General features: G+C 44.3%; 1 long non-coding RNA gene and 1 pseudogene across 4 annotated transcripts; one reads left to right on the forward strand and one right to left on the reverse strand.

Moving 5' to 3' along the window:
• Positions 1-40: 40 nt before the first annotated feature.
• On the forward strand, positions 41-13,307 carry LOC103014628 (uncharacterized). Of its 4 annotated transcripts, none has more exons than XR_009009228.1 (5): positions 41-398; positions 989-1,120; positions 2,396-2,547; positions 2,826-2,870; positions 12,729-13,307. It is a non-coding gene; the product is annotated as an uncharacterized LOC103014628 (long non-coding RNA). The 4 variants fall into 4 exon arrangements; XR_450344.2 differs by lacking the exon at positions 12,729-13,307 and adding an exon at positions 8,447-11,066; XR_009009227.1 differs by lacking the exons at positions 2,826-2,870; positions 12,729-13,307 and adding exons at positions 2,002-2,053; positions 2,641-2,748.
• Positions 13,308-14,473: 1,166 nt separating this feature from the next.
• Positions 14,474-16,164, reverse strand: LOC103020947 (39S ribosomal protein L40, mitochondrial-like; annotated as a pseudogene).
• Between the last annotated feature and the right edge of the window lie 1,681 nt (positions 16,165-17,845).

Raw genomic sequence — 17,845 nt, forward strand, 5'->3', positions numbered from 1 at the left:
GCCCCGCCCCTGGCACGCGGCTCCGTTAGAAACCCCGCGACCCGCAGGGGGCGGGCAGGGCAGCTGGCTTCCGGCTGCCCCCTGGCGCGGTGGTGGGGGTCGCGGGCCTGCGGGAGAGGACCCTGAGCTCCCCCGAGCCGGAAGCGTCCTGACCCGGCCGGCCGAGCCTGGCGGGTCGCCCTCTATTGAGACGCCAGTCGGGCACGTTGGCTGCACGAAGAGCGCTACCAAGTGCCTCAGGATTTTGAGCGGGGTCTCTCTTGCCTTTCCCTGAACAAGCCTTCCACCGCCAGAGCATGTCCGGGGCGCGAAAAGAACCGGTGGGGGAGCGGAAAGCGCCTTGGCGTAGGAAGAGTAGAGAATGAATTCCTTCCGATTTGCTAGCTCTGTGATCTTGGGTACGTTATCTGTTTTCTTAGACAAGTTTATCCTTTATTTCAAAGAACATTGTGGAGCCTTCTGGACAAGGGGATGGAAAGATGAAGAGCCAAGTGGAGTGTTGTGGGCGCGCGTAAACCATCCCGAGGGTTGTGATTTCCATTTTTTAAAAGTGAGTCCAGAGATTGTGACCCTTTCCACAGGTCTCGCAGAAGTCCTTGAGAGCTCCAAGATCAGCGTCCAGTTGCCATGACGCTGCTGCATAATAATTCTACTGTGGCTGAGCTTTGACCTCTGTGACATAGAATGGGCATCTCCCTCTGCTGTAGAAGCCCTCATGAGATTTCAGTGGAGAACATGCCTGACACTGAAAATCCGTCTTAAAATGCCACTGTATTAGACCAGACACAGCAGTAATCAGAATAATGTAGTAGGTTGGGGTGGGAGGGGAGATGTGAACTAGTTTATGTGGATTATGGTATGGTTTTAAGTGAATGATTTTGTTATTTTCACGTGTATCCAGTACTTTAAAGGTTTTACAAATAAAGGCATTACCAAGCCTGTTTAACCTATTTCTATCTAATGGTTGTTCTCTACCCTTTTGCTGCAGATCCCTTCCTTGCGCTTCTGCTCTGCTCTGTATTGCCTTGCAGGGTGTAGTTTCTCAGGCTTCCAGGACAGCTGCCTTTCAGGCTTGGGTTTGGCCAATGGGAGACATCGGCAGGAGACTGGAAGTTAGGAGGTATGAAAAAGCCAGGTTATTTCTTCTCTTTCTCTCTCTTGCTCGGGCTCTGGCAGGTCTCCAGCAGCAGGCGAGGCTCCCCTGTGGCGCCACCTCCTACTGGATAGGCTGCTGTGGTTCAAACTTCCGATGGTGGTCCTCCCGGCCAGGCTCCACTAATTCCACCTCCTCTATTTGTCCCTCCGGTTAAGGAGTGTGGGCAGCTTCTGGTTTTTGCTAATCTCTGGGTTGCCTCATTGTCTGCTGTTGGGCTCCTCAGCCCTTCCATCACCCCTGTCACCCGTGTCACCAATCCCCTGCATTAAATTCTCTGTTTTTACATTCTTAGAGTGGTTCCTGTTTGCCTGGTTGGACCCTGAGCGATACAGCTAGTATTATACCAGGCACTTTGTAGACATTATTTCTTAGACCTCACAAGTCTTATGTAGTAGATTGTGTTGTTCCCATTTTACAGAGCAGGAAGTTGAGCCTTAAAGGGTTAAATTACTTGCCCAGGGTAATACAGCATGAATCCTATTTCATCAAATCTAGCATGAACATTTTCCCCTACATTTTAGCATCTTTGAAATGGGGGTGCTTTTTTCTCTAATGGACATCAATGTGAAGTTTTAAGACTATCAAGAAAGTAAGATGGGGACTTCCCTGGCGGTCCAGTGGTTAGGGCTCCGTGCTTCCACTGCAGGGGGCGTGGGTTGGATCCCTGGTCCGGAGCTAAGAAAGTGTAAGATGGCCCTTCTGATATTCAGATAGTGATGATACCAGCAGAACATAAACCATGCTATTAAAAAGGAAGAAGAAGAAGAAACAACAGGCCCCAGAACAGAGTCATTTGCCCCCATGACAGCAAACCAAGACTTAATTGCAGTTTTAATCTCTCCCAGGAATGTGACCTATAAACAGATGATCTGAAATTTCCTGATCAGCACTAGTGAGGTAATCTGCATAAAGACCCCTTCGGTCCCCTTCCCCCAAAAAAGAATATGACCTGGCCTGAAACAGTTCTTTCCTTTTGTTAATAACTTCCCTAGCCACCCGTCCTTCCTTCTGTAAAACCCTTCCATTTTGTACAATTCCGTGGAGCACTTTTCTGTTTACTGGATAGGATGCTGAATCATTAAATAAAGCCAGTTAAATCTTCAGATTTATTCAGTTGAATTTTGTTATTTATCAGTGCTTAGAATGAGACATGCTTAGATGCTCAGATGGGGCCACTTTGTGACCACAAAAATGACTTCGCCTTTCTCTGAGTGACTGGGTCCTTTTTTTTTTTTGTAGCCACACCACGCAGCTTGTGGGATGTTCCCTGACCAGGGATTGAACCTGGGTCCCCCCGGAATTCTAACCACTAGGCCACCAGGGAATTCCCGATTGGTGCTTCTTTACCAAAGATACAACTCTAGCCCTCTGTGAATCCTCCTGCCTCCTAGGTAAGCATTATAAAGATACCCAGTCTGAATTGCCTCTTCCTCTTGACAGCATTTAATCCAGAACTGGTCCCCACTTCCCTAATCCCTCCGCAGAACCGTGGAACAAAAGCCCAGATTTAAGGAGATACACACAAGGGTGTCGCCAGGATGCACTCTCCTTACTGCTTCAAGTTAAATAAACCTGACTTTTTTTGACTATGAGTGTGTTTCTGGTGGTCTTTGGTCAAGGGCTTTGACAACCTTAACCAATTTATTTTGCTTACATTTTCTATTTTTAGATATATGAAGAATGATATATGACAAAAATCTACCTCAAGATATCAGTAAGTCTAAAGACCTCTTTTAATAACTATAAAATACAATTCCAAGAGATAAGAAATTATTGTGTCAGAACCTGGCAGCGTTTTTTGTTAGGGTTGCCTAAAATAATGGTTCATGTTGCATCTTTCCCTAGATTGAATGTAATCCAATCAGTTGCAAAAGCAGGACTCAACTCTGGTTCTGCCAGTTCCCTGGCCTTGCTCTTTCCACTACAGCACCACCACGCTGCCTCACAGTGAACTTTAAATAGTTGTTAAATGAATGAAAGAGTAGATATTATTAGCTTTTGTACACACACACACACACACACACACACACACACAAACTGAATCCGAGAGAAATAAGTCATTTGAGATCAAATGACTTGCAAGTCACAGAGCGATTCTGACTGCAAAGCTTCAGCTCTTTTCCATCATGCCTGCTGCTGAGGGAGCCCTCTCTGCACCAAGAATCCGAGGGGAAACTCTGGACCATCTTAGATGGAGTTGTTGCCAGTTCCCATCCCAGCTATGTAGTCCGTGCTGAGTCCTTTTTGAAGGAATTGGAATTTTAATTGCTGAGCTAGCCCCATGTGGAGGAGAGAGGATAGAGATTTACTAGACAGGTATGTCTGCAACTTGTGAGTTTGGCCTTGGATTATGAGATTCCTAAAACAGGGGAAGGACAGACTAGAGATAGGAGAGTTGAAAACAATGGCCTCTGTTGCAGTAATTAGCTGCTCCAGCCCATTCCCCACATCATCCCCTGGGTTGGAGGCCCAAGCTGGGATGAAGCATTGCCTTTTTTTTTTTTTTAACATTTAAAAAAAAAAATTGTAGTTAATTTACAATGTTGTTAGCTTCAGGTGTACAGCAAAGTGATTCAAACTGTTTCAAATTTTATTGTTCAGTATATATTTTTTAAAATGGGTATCGTTGTGACTTTTATATATTTATTTGTTTTTTAAAATAAATTTATTTTATTTTATTTTTGGCTGCGTTGGGTCTTCGTTGCTGCGCGTGGGCTTTCTCTAGTTGTGGTGACTGGGGGCTACTCTTCCTTGCCGTGCGCTGGCTTCTCTTTGCGGTGGCTTCTCTTGTTGCACAGCACAGGCTGTAGGTGTGCGGGCTTCAGTAGTTGTGGCTCACGGGCTTAGTTGCTCCGCGGCATGTGGGATCTTCCCAGACCAGGGCTCGAACCCGTGTCCCCCCTGCATTGGCATGTGTCACCAGGGAAGCCCCTACATATATACATTTATATACTTTTCCATGATAGGTTATTACAGGACATGGAATGGAAGCATTTCCTTTTGATACAGCTCTTACTGTTGGCATTGGGGGCCTTGGTGATGAGACAGGACGGGGCGGGGCGGGTGGTGGGGTGGGCTGCTGTGGGAAATGAAGCTAGATGAAGAGAGGGCTGTTTGAAGGCTAAGAGGAGGGGTGTGGCTTCACTCCTAACTTCCTTGGCATTTTGTAGCTGTCTACAAAAGCCATAATAAATATATGTCCATGCTCTTTAGCTCAATAATCCTATTACCATAGGTTACCTTAAAGTCATCTGAAAGCAGAAAAATAACCTAACAAAAGTGTCATAGGGGCTTCCCTGGTGGCGCAGTGGTTGAGAATCTGCCTGCCGACGCAGGGGACACGGGTTCGAGCCCTGGTCTGGGAAGATCCCACATGCCGCGGAGCAACTAGGCCCGTGAGCCACAATTACTGAGCCTGCGCGTCTGGAGCCTGTGCTCCACAACAAGAGAGGCTGCGATAGTGAGAGGCCCGCGCACCGCGATGAAGAGTGGGCCCTGCTTGCCGCAACTGGAGAAAGCCCTCGCACAGAAATGAAGACCCAACGCAGCCAAAAATAAATAAATTAAAAAAAAAAAAAAGTGTCATAGTAGTGGTCACTGCTTGAACTATTCATTCCCTAAAACTTAGACTCTCACTCCTTGCTGAAATCTTATTCAGTTCTTGCGTGTAGCCCGGGGTCCCCTTCTCTTGGTTCTTGAGTCAGCTTCAACACCTCTGCTGTGTAACTCGTGCTATAATCACTTGTCAGCATCTCCCAGTTCCTCAGTCTGTGGGTTCCCAGAGGGCAGGTTTATTTCTCGTCTACCTTTCTAGTTCCAGCACTGTTCCAGGAGCTATGGTGTTAGCACCAGCTTGGTGTCTACACCGCAAAGCTCTTGTTCAAACAAAATGAATTTATTGGCTCATGAATTCAGGGAAGGGCTGAACGCCTGATCATGGGGAGGGCAGGGAGACAGGCAGGACGCAAACGCCACCAGTACGATCTTTCCATCTTGGTCTCCGCCTCTTTCTGTGCATCAGCCTTATTCTCTCCTTGTTAGATATTTTTTTTTCCCATTTAGCAGGAGATTTCCCACCATTTCCCATCCACTAGCTTCTAGCTCAGTACATTTCAAACCTTGTTTCTCTTCCACTGCCCACATGGGCCTCGGGTGCCAGGCGCTGTAGACCACACTCCTATCACCAGGTGACTTCTGGGCTTGCACTTTGGTGTCACAAAGTGACCTGAGTCAGCTTAGTGGGCACTAGGAGAATTTCTGGAAGCCATCCCTACTCAGGACAGCTATCAGTAACTGTATAGGGAAGTGGCTACGAACGATACACATCTATACCAGCAAGCTCCTGCTGCCGAACTACTACACCGCTACTGAACTCAACAGTTGGGAACTGCCAATGGCCCTCCACTTGAAATGAGGGGAAGAATGGTGGAAAAGAAGGGAGAAAAAACTCAGCCAATCGAATGCAACAGGAATTTTTGGAATGAATTAATATAATAGTAAAATACTAGAAATAACCACAACGCCCAATAATAGGAATCGGCTAATTAAATGATGGTGTGGTAGCACCACAAAGAACAAATTTCCAGATTGTAACAACATGGAAGATCATTTATGGAATAATGTTAAGTGTGCAAACCCACAAACATACACAGATCTTCCTCGATTTACATCCCCATAAATCCATCCTAAGTTTGAAACCGTGCAACTCAGATTCGGACTTGAACCCACGGTCTTTTAATTGAGATCACACAGCTGGCCTCAGGACTTAATGAAGCTCAGGTTTTTTATGTCTCATCACAGAAAGAATTCAGTGAGAGACAAAGCGATTTATTAAGAAGTGGACTTATTTAGAGAGATACACATTCCATAGACAAACGCGGTCTGTCTCAAAAGGTGAGAAGGGCCTTGGGAGAAACACACTTCACAGACAGAGTGTGGGCCATCTTAGAAGGCGAGAGGCCCCAAAATATTTATGCTGTGGTTAGTTTTTATGGGCTGGGTAATTTCATAGGCTAACGAGAGGGAGGATTATTCCAACTATTTTGGGGAAGGGGCAGAGATTTCCAGGGATTGGGACACCGCCCACTTTTTGACCTTTTATGGTTAGCCTCAGAACTGCCATGGCACTGGTGGGTGTGTCATTTAGCATATGCTAATGTATTACAATGAGCACATAATGAGGCTCAAGGTCTACTGGAACTCGAGTCTTCCGCCATCTTGGACCTAGTTGGTTCTAACCAGTTTTTTTTTTTTTTTTTTTAAGGATTTTCTTATTTATTTATTTATTTATTTATTTATTTATTTATTTATTTTTGGCTGTGTTGGGTCTTCGGTTCGTGCGAGGGCTTTCTCCAGTTGCGGCAAGCGGGGGCCACTCTTCATCGCGGTGCGGGGACCGCTCTTCATCGCGGTGCGCGGGCCTTTCTCTATCGCGGCCCCTCCCGTCGCGGGGCACAGGCTCCAGACGCGCAGGCTCAGCAATTGTGGCTCACGGGCCCAGCTGCTCCGTGGCATGTGGGATCTTCCCAGACCAGGGCTCGAACCCGTGTCCCCTGCATTAGCAGGCAGATTCTCAACCACTGCGCCACCAGGGAAGCCCTCTAACCAGTTTTTGTTATGTCCTATGGCTATGTCATTCTTTTAAAGATCGTGCCCTGCCCCCTTCCTTCCTGTTTCAAGTTGAAAGTATTGTAAGTAGAAAATGCATTTAATACACCTAACCTACTGATCATCGTAACCTAGCCTAACCTTTCTTAAACATTAGCCTACAGTTGGGCAAAATCATTTAACACAAAGCCTATTTAATAATAAAATGTTGAATATCTCATGGTTTATTGAATACTGTACTGAAAGTGAAAAGCAGAATGGTTGTCTGAGTACGGAATGGTTGTTTACCCTTGTGATTATGTGGCTGACTGGGAGTTGTGTCTCCCGCTGCCCAGCACCACGAGAGAGGCTGCATATAGCTAGCCTGGGAAAGGATCAAAATTCAAAATTCAAAGTATGGTTTCTACTGAATGTATATCCTTTTCCGCCCATCATAAAGTCGAAGAGCATAAATCAAACCATCGTGAGCCAGGGACCACCTGTACACTATGATTATGTTGAAGCAAAAAATTGAATAACATTGCTACAGATTGGAAGTAAACATGAGAAATGGAAATACGTCTGCTATGATGGCAGAATTATTGGTGAAAAAATATAAACATTAAAAATTGCGATGATAGGAACTTCCCTGGTGGCGCAGTGGTTAAGAATCCGCCTGCCAATGCAGGAGACACGGGTTTGAGCCCTGGTCCTGGAAGATCCCACATACCGCGGAGCAACTGAGCCCGTGCGCCACAGCTACTGAGCCCGCGTGCCTAGAGCCCGTGCTCTGCAACAAAAGAAGCCACCGCAGTGAGAAGCCTGCATGCTGCAACGAAGAGTAGCCCCTGCTCGCTGCAACTAGAGAAAGCCCCCGCGCAGCAACGGACACCCAACGCAGCCAAAAATAAATAAATAAATTTATTTTAAAAATTGCGATGACATATTTTTATATAGAAAGGTATTCATGAAATTTTAACTGACAATAGAGATTACAAAACGGTATGTATATCGTAATCCTAATTATGTTAAAAATAACATCAGTGTGATTATATATATGTAAGAAGTTGTATAACAATAAACACTAAGCTGTTAACGTTGGTTAACCCTGAATGGTGGGATTATAGCTTTTACATTTTAAACTTTTCTGTATTGTCTGATTTTTTTACTTTTACAATCAGAATTTAATATAGAGTCATTTCTATTAAAGAAAAAAGGCTCCCAATGCAGCAGACATTAGACAAACGTCTCATAGTGCAGGAATGGCAAGTATTTGGCCCATTGGCTGCGGTAGATTGGCTTATTTCCAACTATTCCACTCCCCGCATAATAAGATTACAGGCCCAGCCCCGCTGCCTTGAGACTTTTTAGTGCCTCTCATTAGGCAATGAATATTTATCCATCCCACTGACTTTGGGCTTGGCAGACTTGCCTCGTCCAATGGAGTGTAAGCGGGCATGAGGTAAGGTATATCCTAGCTGAGGCTTCATGCATGTTTGTGTGACATGCCTTGGCCTTTTCTGCTTGTGCCATCCACCATGAGAAGAGCATGCCCCAGGGAAATGCTGTTTCTTCAGCCTGGGTCCTAGAATGGGAGACACCCAAGTCCAGCTGGCCTAGTAGAGGCACAGTTGACCCACAGACCTGTGAGCAAGAAATAAATGTTTGCTTTTCTTTTTTTTTTTTTTTTGGCTGCACCACTAGGCATGCGGGATCACAGTTCCCCAACCAGGGATCAAACCCGAGCCCTCTGCAGTGGAAGCGTGGAGTCTTAACCACTGGACCGCCAGGGAAGTCCCCAGTGTTTGCTTTTCTAAACAACTGCATTTTGGGGTTGTTTGTTACACAGCCTTGCCACAGCAAGAAGCTGAATAGCACTCCAGACCCTGCATTTTCTCCCCAATCCCCTTGTTCTTTTTTGAAAAAAATGTTATATGGCTGAGGGTGGCATTAGGGGGACAAACCCTCTTGGTTTGCCTGAGTGATTGAGGGGTTTCCTAGGACATGGGGCTTGCAGGTTTTTTAAAATAGCTTTATTGAGATATAATTTACATTCCATACAATTCACTCATTTACAGTGTACAATTCAATGTTTTTTTAGTATAGTCACAGAGTTGTACAACTGTCACAACAATCTAATCTTAGAACATTTTTGTCCCTCCTAAAAGAGGCTCCAGACTCATCAGCAGTCACTAGCCATTGTCCCCACCCCCCATCCCACAGCAACCACTAATCTACATCCTGTCTATAAATTTGCATATTTTGGACATTTCATATAAATGGAATCATACAGTATGGCCTTTTGTGGCTGATTTCTTTTAATTAGCATGTTTCCTAGGTTCATCCTTGTTGTAACATGTATCAGTGCTCCATTTCTTTTTATTGCTGGACAATATTCAGTTGTATATATAGACCACATTTTACTCATCCCTTCATCGGTAGTGGACATTTGGGTTGTTTCCACTTTGGGGCTACTGTGAATAGTGCTGCTATGAACATTTATGTACAAGTCTTTGTTTGCACATCTGTTTTCAGTTCTTTTGGGTGTATGCCTAGGAGTGGAATTGCTGAGTGATATGGTAATTCTATGTTTAACTTATTGAGGAGCTGCCAAACTGTTTCCCACAGCTGCTGCATGGTACATTCCTACCAGCAGCGTAAGAGGAATCCAATTTCTCCACGTCCTTGCCAACACTTGTTATTGTCTATCTTTTATATTACAGCCATCCTAGTGGGTGCACAGCGGTATATCATAGCGGTTTTGACTTGCATTTCCCTAATGACTAATGATGTTGAACATCTTTTCATGTGCTGTTTCCCCATTTGTGTATCTTTGGAAAAATGTCTATTCAAATTCTTTGCTTGTTTTTAAATTAGGTTATTACTCTTTGTATGGTTGAGTTGTAAGGGTTCATTATACAGTCTGGAACCTAGACCCTTCTCTGATATATGATTTGTAAATATTTTCTATTCTGTGGATTGTCTTTTTACTCTCTTAATTTGCAGCACAAAAGTTTTAAGTTTTGATGTAGTCCAATTTATTTTTCTTTGGTCACTTTTGCTTCTGGTGGTGTGTCTACCAGCCTCCTTGTTCGTGGTCGACATCCCGAAGCAGTTATGGCATTTTTTTCTCACTGAAACTGGATGCCACCTACCTTGAAACTTTCCTCAACACTGTGCTATAGGCATTGTAGTGGTTAAAAGCCCAAGCTCTGGAGACAAACTGTGTGGGTTCAAATGCCCACTAGTGCTACCACTTAATGGTGGTGTTTTCTTCACCTGAGGGTCACTTGCCAGGTGAGCACAATGCTGGGTGTAGGCGAGAGAAATCAAGAATGGGTATAGACCAGGAGGATAATTAATATAGCTTATCTTGTATATGCTCTTGTAATGGATTGGACTTAATGGAGGGCCTGAACAGATCTGAGAGTTCAGGATGTGGACCATACAGGAAACTCTGGTGCATTACTTCACATCTTCTCAGGCACACCTCTTTACCAGCCACTGTTGCCAACTTCGCACAGGTACAGCCCAACTGCACCTTGCCCATACTTTGCACCTCTCACTTCTTGCTCTGGGGCTCCTCTGACTCCTCAGTGTGGGATGCTTGGAGACCCACTCAGCACTAATATATGCGCACCCTAGAAGAGGGTGGAATGTATGCCCCTGGGGCCATCGTTGACCAACAGGGATGGGAGCTAATGAATAAGTGCTTACACATTTGTCCTTCACTTTGTTTCCCCAAGGATACCAAAAGAAGGGGTGAAGGATACTGAACAGGTATAAACAACAGCTACCCACTTTTTCTACTAAAAAAGAATCTATAGAAGGATCCCAGGAATCTATACGTGTAACGAGCCCTATAGGTGACTCCCATGCACACTAAACAAGTTTGCAAAACACTGAATTAGGGCGTTTTCTGAAGGAATTTACATTATAAGAGGAGCAGAGATTACAGCCCTGGCACACTTGAACATTCCCTCGCATCACACAGAAAAGCACTATATGACTGTCTGTCTCCATCTTCATGGATGCTTTTCCTCTTCTGACTTGGCATTCCCGTCCTCAGGTGCACCAAGCATGTATACATGAACTTCCTTCTTAGTCTCTATGTAAGACAACTTCTCTCTTCCTAAGGAAGGCTCCAGCCCTCTTCCCCAGGAGGAGGTTTTCCTTCTGGGTTCCTTCCTGCATCCTGTTGTCTGAAGAGAGCAGGGTCCTGGGCTTCAGCCGGAAGGGCATTGATGTTCGCTTCCTGCCAGCCCAGCAAGCTATGGGTGATGAACGGCCTCTAGGACCCAGAGCAAGGATGCCTATAGTGGGCCCACCAATTTTATTAGCTCAGTTGGAAGAGTGAGAGCTGCAGGGCCTGCTGGTTCCCTTATTAGATTTTATTCCTAGGTATGCACATCTTTCAAAGACCCCCAAAAAGTTTCTGGAAGCAGTAAGGATAAATGTCTAAAAAAATGTTTTCCCCATTTGCATGGCTCTCTCTCTTTTCAGAAAGTATTCCTTCCTGCACTGCTTGGGTCTTGGGGGCATCATTAATCCATACCCACTTTTATTTATTTGTTTGTTTATTTATGGCCGCACTGCACAGTCTGTGGGATCTTAGTTCCCCGACCAGGGATCAAACCCACATCCCCTGCAGTGGAAGTGCGGAGTCCTAACCACTGGACTGCCAGGGAAGTCCCAATCCATACCCACTTTCAATGGCTGCTTGACTTATGACCCAGGGAGTAGTTTTCATTAGTTCTTTTGATTTAGAGTCTCCCTCTGATAAAAGTTGATAGTGGTGGGGTTGGGGGATTTGGTAATTCTTCCTGATTTAAACAGTATAACATGTGGCCGATCTGACTTTGGCTTATTCTAGGGCAGAGGGAAGGACTCCCCAGTTTCCACAATAGGGACCATGTCTCACATATCTGTTCATGTCTTTCCCTTAAAATTCATCCATGGTTCCCAGTTACTCAAGGATAAAGTCCAAAATTATTAGCCTCACTTTCAAGCCTTTTATGATCTGGTCCCTGCTGGTCTCCTGTATTATTAAGGACTCTTCAACTGCACATGATAAAAAACCAAATGCAAACTGGGTCAAGTGAAAGAGAGAAAGTATTTGCCCATATATATGAAAAGTTCTGAGCTACACTGGCTTCAGGCACAGCTGGATTCAGAAGCACACATATTTTTGGGAATGTCATTTCTCTCTATCTCCAGGCTCTGTCCTCTGTATTGGCTTCATTTCCAGGGAGAATCCACTATGTGGTGGCAGAGATGAACACATAGTGACTTCAGGTTTATAATCTGGTAGTGTATCAAGCTCAGCAGGGAGTGAATGCAACTTGTCCAGTAAATGCTAGGAAAGTTCAGAGGATGCCTGTTATTAGTGAGGCTAGGTCATATACCCATCTTGGACCAACCTTTTGGCTTATTGTCCACTTCTGATGCTTTGGGGGTGGGATCACCCCAAATGAACGACTTTTTTGAGAGTGATGCATGGGTATTTCCAAAGGATATTTAAGGTGATATTATTGTAAGAGGAGGATGTGGCATACACCATCGCCTAACAAATAGCTGTGTTCCTCTTTTTTTAAAAATTAATTAATTAATTAATTTATCTTTTTGGCTGCATTGGGTCTTCATTGTTGGGTCTTCATTGCTGCGCACGGGCTTTCTCTAGTTGTGGAGAGCGGGGGCTACTCTTCGTTGCGGTGCACAGGCTTCTCATTGCGGTGGCTTCTCTTGTTTCAGAGCTCGGGCTCTAGATGCGTGGGCTTCAGTAGTTGTGGCTCGCAGGCTCTAGAGCGCAGGCTCAGTATTTGTGGCGCACGGGCTTAGTTGCTCCAGGGCATGTGGGATCTTCCCGGACCAGGGCTCGAACCTGCGTCCCCTGCAGTTGCAGGCGGATTCTCAACCACTGCGCCACCAGGGAAGTCCCAGCTGGGTTCCTCTTCTTCCTTCCTAACAGAGTCCAAATTTTTTTTAGGCAGCAAGATGATAAGGGAAGGAGAGCCGCTCACTCAGCCTCGGGATGAATCATAATTGGTTTAACCCAAGGCCTGGAATCCCATCCCTATTGTAGTGATTGGTTTGTGGGTCTGCATGTGACCTGGCTCTAGCCAATGAGAATCTAAGGGGCAGGCTGCTGGAGGGCTCCTGGGAAATATTTTCCTCCCTGAGAAAATAAGTGAGGACATCAAGGAGAAGCCTCTGCCTACCTTCTTTGGATATTGTCATGGGGAGATGAGAAGCTTAAAGCCGTGGCAGCCATCTTGAAACCGTGAAGAGAAAGTGAGATTCACAGAGAAGCCAACGCATCAATCTGCCTTTGTTGAGAAGCTGAATTACCCAGACTTAGTACCTTCTCTTGACTTAAAAAAAAAATTGTGCTAAAATACACAAAACATCAAATTCACCATTTTAACCAATTTATTTTATTTGTTTTTGTTTGTTTTTACTGTATGATATCACCCATATGTGGAATCTAAAACAAACTAACTGGTGAACACAACAAAAAAGAAACAGACTCACAGATATAGAGGACAAACCGATGGCTACCAGTGGGGAGAGGGAAGTGGGGAAGGGCAACACAGAGGCAGGGGATCAAGAGGTACAAACCATTATATATAAAATAAGCTACAAGGATTGTTTTCTTTGTGAGTCTGTTTCTGTTTTGTAAATAAGTTCATTGGTATCTTTTTTTAGATTACACATATAAGTGGTATCATATGATATTTGTCTTTGTCAGACTTACTTCACTTAGCATGATAACCTTTAGGTCCATCCATGTTGCTGCAAATGACATTATTTCATTCTTTTTTTATGGCTGAGTAATATTCCATTTTATATATATTTATATATATATATATAAATATATAAATATATATATATATATCTCACATTTTCTTTATCCATTCATCTGTTGATGGACACTTAGGTTGCTTTCATGTCGTGGTTACTAAAGGGGAAAGGGGACAGGAGGAGTAAATTAGGAGTTTGGGATTAGCAGATACACACTACTATATATAAAATAGATTAGAAAACAAGGTTCTACTTTATAGCACAGGGAACTATATTCAATATCTTGTAATAAACTATAATGAAAAAGAATCTGAAAAAGAATATGTATATGTGTGTGTGTGTATATATATATATATATAATATACATATATAACTGAATCACTTTGCTGTACACCAGAAACTAAGACAACATTGTAAATCAACTATACTTCAATTTAAAAAAATAGATGAAGGAAATTCCCTAGCAGTCCAGTAGTTAGGACGTACCTCTTTCACTACCGAGGGCTCGGGTTCAATTCCTGGTCGGGGACCTAAGACCCCACAAGTCATGTGGCATGGCCAAAAAAAGAAAAAAGAAAATAAGAAAGCCACAGGATATACTGTACAAGACAGGGAACACTGCCAATATTCTACCATAACTATAAATGGTGCACAACCTCTAAAAATTGTGAATCACTATACTGTACACCTGCAACCCACGCAATATGGTACATCAACTACACCTCAATTAAAAAAACAACAAAAACTGCATGCATCTTACCACGCTTCCAGTGTACTAGACATTTCTTGCTCATCCTGTGCAATCAGAATGACTCCCTCTGTAATAAATCAATATGTTCTTAGATGTCCAAATGGCCCAAGTCAAGCATTGAGCCCTGGTCATTCCGGCTCTCAGGGCCAGCATGTTCTGTGGACAGCTGCCTGCAGCTCTTAACTCTTGAACTCCACCTGTGTGTACACCTTGGTGATGTCGTGGTACCTGCCTTCGGGGGCTGGTAGTTGGAGATCGGCGGCATGTACTCTAGCCCCTGTCTCTCAAACGGGAACAGACTGGGGTCCCGCTCGGTGGCCGCCTCATGGCATTCCGGGGATGTGAGCCGCAGCTCCTGCAGACTCCCTGCCGGGCCTCAAGCATGGACCTGACGGCGTCCTTCTCCATCTCCATGTTGTAGAGCGACCACTTCTTCAGAAGCAGAGCTCTCTGCTCGCTCTCCTCCAAGGGGAGCTGCACCGCAGGCTGGTGTCTCACTTTCCCTGGGAACTTCACAGGCGTGATAAAATCCTTAAGGGAAATTAGCTCGTGGCTGGCCTTTTCCTGTCGTGGTATCCTCTTTTTCAAGCGGTCCTTTGCAGCTTGGCCTTTTGTTTGGATTTTTCTTCTTCTTCTGCTCCTTCTCCTTCTTCCTCCTCTTCCTCTTTCTCTTGCTTCTCCTACTCTTCCTCAGGGGCTCTGATCTCTTGGGAACAAGTCTCCAGAAGCACAACAATGAAGCTCCGGTGGTGTCTCTCATCTGTGTCTGCCAAGCTCCCAGAAGCTGGTTCGGGGGGCACAGGGGCACTCCAGCAGGGACCTTCTAACCACTTTAAAGTGTATAACTCAGTGGTATTTGGTATGTTCACCATGTATGAAACCATTACCACTATCTAGTTCCAGAATATTTTCATCACTCCAAAAGGAAATCCCAATTCTCCTTGCCCCAGCCTCTGGCCACCCCTCCTCTATTTTCTGCATTTGCCTATTCTGAATATTTCAAATAAATAGAATCATTATACAGTATGTGGCCTTTTGTGTCTGGCTTCTTAGCATAATGTTTTCAAGGTTCATCTATGTTGCAACATGTATGAGTACTTCATTTCTTTTTGAGGCTGAATAATATTCCACTGTATGGATATACCACATTTTATTTACCCATTCATCAGCGATGGACATTTGGGTTGTTTCCATTTTTTGGCTATTGTGGATAATACTGCTATGAACATTCATGTACGAGTTTTTGTTTGAACACCTGCTTTCACTTTTGAGTATATGCCTAGGAGTGGAACGATATGGTACTTCTGTGTTTAACTTACTGAGGAATTGCCAAAGTGTTTTCCACAGTGGCTGCACCATTTTATATCCCCACCAGCAATGTAGAACAGTTTTAATTTCTTTGCATCCTAGCCAACACTTGGCTATTTTCTGTATTTATGATTATAGTCATTCTAGTGGATGTGAAGTGGTTTTTATTGTGGTTTTGATTTGCATTTACCTACTTACCAATGACACTGAACATATTTTTCATGTGCTTTTTGGCCATTTGTATATCTTTTTTGGAGAAATGTCTATTCAAGTCCTTTGCCCATTTGTTAATTGAGTATTTTCTTTTTGTTGGTTAGTTGTAAGAATTCTTTTTTTTTTTTTTTGCGGAGCACAGGCTCCAGACGCGCAGGCTCAGTAGTTGTGGCTCACGGGCCCAGGTGCTCCGCGGCATGTGGGATCTTCCCGGACCAGGGCTCGAACCCGCGTCCCCTGCATTGGCAGGCAGATTCTCAACCACTGCGCCACCAGGGAAGCCCAATGCCTTTGGTTTTATATCTAAGAAACCACTGCCAAGTGCAAGGTCATGAAGACTTACCCACATGTTTTATTCTGGGTTAAATTTTGCATGTGGTGTGAAGTGAGGGTCCAACTTCATTCTTTTGCATGTGGATGTATCCAGCTGCCCCAGCACCATTTCTTGAAGAGACTTTTTTTTCCCCCACTGAATGTTCTTGGCACCCTTGTCAAAAATCAGTTGACCATAGATATATGTTTTTTTTAATGGACTCTCAATTCTATTCCATTGATCTGTATGTCTATCTTTATGCCAATACCATGCTGTTTTGATTACTATGGGTTTATAGTAAGTTTTGAAATTGGGACGTATAAGTCCTAGAACTTTGGGGTTTTTTTTGTTTTTTGTTTTTGTGTGTTTGTTTTTTCAGTATTGTTTTGGCTGGGCTTCCCTGGTGGCACAGTGGTTAAGAATCCATCCGCCAATGCAGGGGACATGGGTTTGAGCCCTGGTCCAGGAAGATCCCACATGCTGTGGAGCAACAAAGCCCGTGCGCCACAACTACTGAGCCCGTGTGCCACAACTACTGAAGCCTGCATGTCTAGAGCCCATGCTCTGCAACAAAGAGAGTAGCCCCCACTCGCCACAACTAGAGAAAGCCCACACACAGCAACGAAGACCCAATGCAGCCAAAAATAAATAAATTAAATAAATAAATTTAAAAAATATATTGTTTTGGCTATTTGGAGCTCTTTGAGATTCTATTTGGATTTTAGGATGAGTGTATGTATCCATGATCAGACCCCCGATGTTGAGTGTGACCCTCTCCTTCTCTTCTGCTGGAGGTCACTGACATGGTCATGATAGTAAGTGTGGCAGCAGGCATCCTAGGAGTGGGCCTGGCTGCCATAGGCATCACTGGGATCCTGCTGGACAGAAGCAAGTGGGAAAAGCAATAAAGCCAAGGAATTGCCCTGACAGCAACCAGTTAGTATGGAGAAGTCTTGCTTAGCCAGCAGGCCGTGAAATTTGGTTTACTGATTTCATTCTTTGTGATCCTTTAGGCTTATTTTAATAGAGCTAAAAAAAGCACAGGAAGAATTTTATTGGGGGAAATGCAGCCTAAGTGAATCTATTAAAGACACAGTTGGGCTCTGTTATGGACTGAATGTGTCCCCACAAAATTCATGTTGAAGCCCTAACCCCTAGTATGATGGGATTTGGAGGTGGAGCCTTTGGGAGGTAACCAGGTTTAGATGATGTCATAGGGGTGGAGCCTTCATGATGGGATTAGTGTACTTATTAGAGGAAGAAGAGAGACCAGGTTTCCCTCTCCTCCTTGTGAGGACACAGTGAGAAGGCAGCCATCTGCAAGCCAGGAAGAGGGTTTTCACAGGAACTGAATCTGTGAGCACCTTGATCTTGAACTTCTCAGCTTCCAGAACTGTGAGAAATAATTGTTGTTTAAGCCACCCAGTCTCTATTATTTTGTTATGGCAGCCTGGGTTGACTAAGACACTCCTGATTTCCAGGGGAATAATTCTAATGTTTTTCTTTTTAGGATGATGCTTTCTGTAAGCTTTTAATTTAATTTTTAAAATTGAGACTAAAATGTGTGCAATAAAGTGCACAATTGTTTTTTTTTTTTGGCCGTGTGGCACGGCTGACGGGATCTTAGTTCCCCCACCAGGGATCGAAACTGGGCCCTGGCAGTGAAAGTGCTGAGTCCTAACCACTGGACCACCAGGGAATTCCCTGGAATGTCCTC

Source organism: Balaenoptera acutorostrata, chromosome 9 (genome assembly GCF_949987535.1).
Source record: "Balaenoptera acutorostrata chromosome 9, mBalAcu1.1, whole genome shotgun sequence".
Lineage (NCBI taxonomy): Eukaryota > Metazoa > Chordata > Mammalia > Artiodactyla > Balaenopteridae > Balaenoptera > Balaenoptera acutorostrata.